We start from the raw sequence: 6,749 nt of genomic DNA on the forward strand, positions 1-6,749 counted from the left end.
ATAGAAAACATTGACACAACAGTCAAAGAAAACTCAAAAAAGCAAAAAGTTCCTAACCCAAAACATCCAGGAACTTCAGGACACATTGAGAAGACCAAACCTAAAGATAAAAGGTAAAGAAGAGAGTAAAGATTCCCAATTTAAGGGTCAGTAAATATCTTCAACAAAATTATAGAAGAAAACTTCCCTAATCTAAAAAAAAATAAAAAATAAAATAAAAAGATTCCCATGAACATACAAGAAGCCTATAGAACTCCAAATAGTTTGGGCCTAAAAGAAAAATTCCTCCTGTCCCATAATAATCAAAACACCAAGTGCACTAAACCAAGAAATAATATTAAAAGCAGTAAGGAAAAAAGGTCAAGTAACATACAAAGGCAGAACTATCAGAATTACACCAGACTTATCACCAAGACTATCAAAGCTAGAAGATCCTGGTCAGATGTCATGCAGACCTTAAAAGAACAGAAATGCCAGTCGAGGCTACTATACCTAACAACACTTACAATTAATTACCTTAGGCAGAGAAAACAAGGTATTCCATGACAAAACCAAATTTACACGATATAAAGGATAATAGATGGAAAACACCAACACAAGGAGGAAAACTACACCCTAGAAAAAGCAAGAAAGTAATCTTTCAACAAACCCATATAAACATAATTCTACCTCTATCAACAAAAATAACAGGAAGTAACAATCACTTTTCCTTAATATCTCTTAATATGAAAGTTAATATTACCAAGATAATCTAATCAATTGAAATTCAAAACTATGAGGAATTATAAATTTGTTGTTTATCATCCAGTGGTCTCTCTAATTTGGAACTTGGAGAAATACGTCCAATATTGTAAAATCCATATATACTGTCTGCTTGTTTGTATGTGACAGTGTCCTGCTGTGTACCACATAACGGTCTTGAAATCATGCTTCTCCTATCTCAGACTCTCTATTAGTTGGATTGTTTATTTGATGTTTTTACACTATACTATGGTTTTCATAACACCTTACATATTTCAAAATTATTTATACAGTCCAAAGAAATTTACACAATTAATTTGGGATGTGGCTTGTAAGAGATCAACAAAGAATGATCCTGAATGTTTTGCTTGATATTTATAATTTTTGTATCAATGTTGAAGAAGAGGACCTTATAAGTTACTCTTTTTCAAAGAAGAATGCTTTTCAAAATGATCATAGCCTATGAACCAGAATCTTACCCTCACCTAATGTCTGTGCCACCCTCCAAGCATAACCATTGTTCATTGAAACATTGATGAATGGCTTCATGGATAGACCATCTTAATACACAGTTTCTTAAATGAATGTAACCTGTTCCCCATAGGCTGAGAATGATGACAATCACTCAAGTCAAATAGCTTTGACCATAGCAGGAAGGCTGTATCCAAATAATCATGCCTACAATTCATTCCTTGATGTAGCAGAACTTTCAACTCTTAGCTTATCTACTATGGAGGTAAAATCCTTTGGTGATGTGAGGTACATTGAAATACAGCCTTATTACAATGAACTCCAGTGTCTAAAAATTGTTCTTATTTTGGGTTTGTACCACAATAATATCCAAGATTTTAAAGCTCTACTAAAAATAAAACAAACAAACAAACTGACAAAAAGACATTATTTATTTATGTTCATTTACTAGCGTGTCCATCATTTTTATGATTGGTATAAAAACATATATTGTGTTGAATATAATAAAAAATTAGTTCGATAATTTTATTGGTTGAGGTGTAAGCACATTGTGAATTGGGGAGAGACAGTAATTGTCTTGCTGTTACATATGTAACCTTTAAATATTTTTCTCTGATTATCTCCCTGCTTTAAATTAAAAAAATATTTTATGAGTGTATTTCTACTGTACACAGTATTGAATTTTATATAGAAAATTTGTTCCAAACATATATGTTTTGACTATATTCATGCCTCTCTCATTCTTTCTTTTTAGTCTTCCCAGTTCCTGATAGTCTCCCCCTCTCCTCTTTCTTCTAATATCCCTTCCACTTTTACACTATATATTTGTGTGTGTGTGTGTGTGTGTGTGTGTGTGTGTGATATTATGTGTCTATAGGAGCTACAAATAAGAAAGAAATATCTGCCTTTTTGTATTGGACTTAATTTGCTTAATATAATGATCTCCATGTGTATTCATGTTTCAGCAAATGGCATAATTACATTCTTCTTCATGGCTGAATAAAATGCCATTATATGTTTATAAAAAAAAAGAAAGAAAAAAAAAACAAATCAGAATGAGACAATTGTTTAATAAAACAGTAGTAATCATTTTTTATCCTATTGTTTTGTTTTGTTATTTGGTTGTTTGGAAGCTTTTTGTTTGTTTAGTTGGATTTTTCAAAACAAGGTTTCTCTCTATAGTCCTGGCTGTCCTGGTACCTGCTCTGTAGACTAGACTGGCCTCAAACTCAGAGATCCACCTGCCTCTGCCTCCCAAGTGCTTAAAGTGATTAAAGACATAAACTACTAAATCCACTTTAAAAAAATAACATCATGAATTTTGCAGGCAAATGAATGAAAATAGAAAACAACAACCTTTATGAATTATGTAACCATGACCCAGGAAAACAAACATGGAACTGATTTACTTATATGAAAATATTCACTATTAAGTAAAGGATAATCATGCTCCAATAAACACAGAGGCTAAGCAAAAAGGAGGGTTGAGACAGGGATGCATGGATCTCCCTGGGAAGGGAAATAGAATAGATTCTACAGAAGGCAGGTAGGAATGGTGTCTCCGTTTAGGTTTTGTTGTTGTGAAAAGACATCACTATGAAGGCATCATTTATAAGGGACAACATTTAATTGGAGCTGGGTTACAGTTTCAGACGATCAGAATATTATTGTGGCAAGAAGCATAGCAGCATCCAGGCAGACATGGTGCTGGAGAAGGAGCTGAGAGTTCTGCATCTTGATCCAATGGCAACTAGGATACTCTCTTCCACACTTGGCACAACTTAAGCACTAGGAGTCCTCAAACCTCACCTCCATAGTGACTCATTTCCTCCAATAAGGCCACACCTATCCTAACAAGTACATACTTCTTAATAGTGTTACTCATTTACTGTGAGCCAAACATTCAAACACATGAGTCTATGGGGTCCAAACCTATTCAACCTACTCACAATAGGAACAGAAGAAATCAAGTTGGAGGCAGGATGGAGGGAGAGAGTACTATGGAGATGACTGAAATTAGGGCACATTTCAGGGAAATGTGGAAACACTCTACAGTAAACTCCCTGGAATCCTAAGAGTGACCCTTGTGAAGACTTCTAGTAGTGGCTGATTTTGAACATAAATTGGCCATCTTCTATAACTAAGACTGGTTTCTGGTAGTGGGGCTGAGACTCCAAACCAATCACAAAACCTACAAAATACAAATTGTCCTGCCTACAAGATGTACTGAGATAATGGTTGTGCAGAATTTTAGAAGCGGCCAACCAATGCCTAGTCCTAATTAAGTGCCATGAAAGGAGATTAAGCCTAACCCTGACACTTGATTGAGTGCTCAGGAACAAGAAGATGGACAACCCAGAATTTCAGGGCAGAACCAAAAGTAACTGAAACAAACAAACAAAAAAAAATCAATGAAATATTTACTAATGATGTTCTGCTATACTCAGAGATGGGTGGGTCCTAACCTACTTGTCATCAGAAAGATGCCATCGAGGAACTGATGGAATTAGATGCAGACACACAAAGACCAAAACTAGGCAGTACCCAGGGAAGCTTGTAGTAGAAGAAGAGCAAGGACTGTCGGAGGTGGAAGAAAAACATGAAAACATGGCCCATAGAATCAACTGAATAGGTCCCATAAGGGCTCACAGAGAATGAAGCTATAATCTTGGACCCTTTTTAGGAACATTTAGGAGCTAAGTCCTCTCCACATACATAATTGTTGTAAAGATGAGTGTTCTTGGAATTCTAACATTTCATTTTAAGAGGTGTCCCTTACACTTTAGCATGAAATTGGTATCCATTTCCTCCTACTGGGTTGCCGAATCCGGCTTGATATGAGTGTTTGTGCCTAGCCTTGTAGTAACTTGATATTCCATGAATGATTGATATCCTTGGGAGGTCTGCTCATTTTTTAAGGGAAACAGGGGAGCAGAGAATCTGGGGTAGAGGGAATATTATTGTGAGGGGATATGTGGTTGGCTCAGATGCTGTGAGGGGAAACTGTGGTTGGCTTATAATGTCTGTGAGAAGAATATTTTAGAAGAAATAAAGAAAATATGACATCTCTGGCTCCTTTTCCTCTCTCTTGTTTCTGGCTGCCATGAGGTGAGAGCATCTCTTGCCATGCACTTCCTCCATGATATCCAACTTTACATTTGACACAGAGCAGTGAAGACAAACTAAAATGGACTGACACTGTAAGATAAAATAAATTATCCTCTCTTTAAATTGTTTGCTAAGATACTTTGTCACTGGGAAGAAACAACACACTATCACAATCTATGCAAGCAATGCTTTTCCTCACAAACACCTGACACATCTGGGCTCATACTCTAGACACAGGCAAAGGAAGCAAGTTAGAGAAGGCCTATTCATATTCTCACTGATATAAGATATTTGGAGTTCTCAAACAACTATTTGTAACTTAAAGGACTCCTATCCCTGTTCAGTCTCTGTGTTTCAAAATGGTACTTAAGGATGGCTGTGGTACCCAATACCATTGATCCCAGTGTTCAGGAAAGAGGCAGGTGGAATTTTATGAAATCAAATCCACCTTCCTGTTTCACAAGCAGTGATATTCTGTCTCAAAAAATGAATAACAAGAAAAAATACATTTTCAACTAATATTTAATTGATACATACTTGAGGTTAGTTAACATATTGTTTTTATTGAAGTACAAAGTATTTCCCTCAACCAATTTCAAACACTGTTAATTACTATAAGACATGAAAACAAACTTAATTCCCATAGCAACAATCATATTTACAATTAGTACAATGTAGCACTTCGGAATGAGGGACCAGAGAAAATCTAGTGTTTTCTCTGATTTTTGCATCCTAGATTTTTATAAATTCATAGAAATCTGTGTGTGTGTGTGTGTGTGTGTGTGTGTGTGTGTGTGTGTGTTTCCGCGCACACACGTGCATGCGTGCACGCACGCATATAAATGGGCACATGTCATGTCCAATGGAAATAGGTAGATTAGGGATTAGAAGTAGGTTAGCTGGAGGGAAAGGTGACAGAAAGAAAAAACAGGGGAAAGAATACTGTCAAAATAGATAATATAATTTTATTTTTTATGAAAGTCAATATTCTTGTATAAATACATAAGCTTGACAAAAAGGAGAACTTGAATGATATTGCCAGGAGTCCAAAAGTGAAAGAGACCTCTCATAACTGAGAAAAACAAGAGGCTAGTTCACTTCTATATTCTCCAGTGGGAATATAGCAGAGGCATTTAGTTTAGCCCACAGAAACTCATGGTGAAATTTTCATCCAATTATATAAGATAATAAATTTGTCATGTTCAATATACAGAATTTAAGCATGAGAAGAAAAAAAAACACAAATGTCTTTATTTTTTCATAGAGATATTCCAAATCAAAGGATCTGTTCATTAATTTTCTACCATATTTTGCATCAGTTAGTCAGGCATAGCAGGTCTCAGGCAGAAGGGGATGTATGCAGGTCAAGAGCTATAGGGTGCATGCAGCTGTTGAGAATCTCAAGGTTGTTTATGTAGGAGGCTGAATCACTGTGGGAGGATAGCTGTAATCCTGTCCACAGTAATAATCTGCGAGGTCTTCATCCTGCACACTGCTGATGGTCAGAGTGAAATCTGTTGCAGATCCACTGCCGGTGAAGCGATCAGGGACCCCAGTGTACCGGTTGGATGCCCTGTATATCAGCAGTTTAGGAGACTGCTCTGGTTTCTGTTGATACCAGGATACATAAGTACCCACATCCTCACTGGCCTTGCAGCTCAAGGTGACCCTCTCTCCACTGACATGGACATAAATTTGGGAGATTGGGTCATTACAATGTTCCCATCAGCACCTGCAATCAGAAACAATGAGTATACATATATACACACAAAAGACTTCATGATATAATAGTTGGAATCTAACTTTTCTTTTTTCTTTTTTTTTTTTTTTTTTGGATCCATCCAAAAATCAGCCTCCAAACGCAGTCACCATCGCATATGCCAGCAAGATATTAAAATAACTTTTCTATTTGCATTGTCTGCATGCTATTGGCATCCTATAGGAAATAGCTATTTCTCTACAAATTAATTATTTTAAGATATTATAGTACTTTTAAATGTCTTACCATACAACCAGAGCAGTATGGATATGAAGACCAGAGTCTGTGATTCCATCTTGATGCCCATGCTGGTCTGATGCATTTCAGATCTCACTGCAAAGGCCTAGTTTATAAATCATGGACAGCTGTGCTGGCCTCTAGAAACTTATGCAAAGTAGTCATCAAATAAGGAAGTAAATGACCTGGACCAAGAGTTGTGAGAGAATCCAGGTTAAATCAACAGCCAAAAATACCATCAAAAACAGTAAACAATCACTGAGAATGAAGTTCAAGAACCAATTTAGAGCTCTAGATTCTTTCATAATAGGCTTCCATTAAACTCAAATAATTTATAGCAGGTGAGTTTTTCAGAAATAATACAAGGACTACTTTTGTTGCAATCGTGAGGAAACAATAAATATGGTGGGCAACAACAGAAGAAGTGAAAAAT

General features: G+C 36.1%; 1 pseudogene; it reads right to left on the minus strand.

Annotated features, from left to right (window-relative positions):
- Positions 1-5,730: 5,730 nt before the first annotated feature.
- Positions 5,731-6,401, minus strand: LOC110295656 (annotated as a pseudogene).
- Between the last annotated feature and the right edge of the window lie 348 nt (positions 6,402-6,749).

This window comes from Mus caroli, chromosome 6 (genome assembly GCF_900094665.2).
Source record: "Mus caroli chromosome 6, CAROLI_EIJ_v1.1, whole genome shotgun sequence".
NCBI lineage: Eukaryota > Metazoa > Chordata > Mammalia > Rodentia > Muridae > Mus > Mus caroli.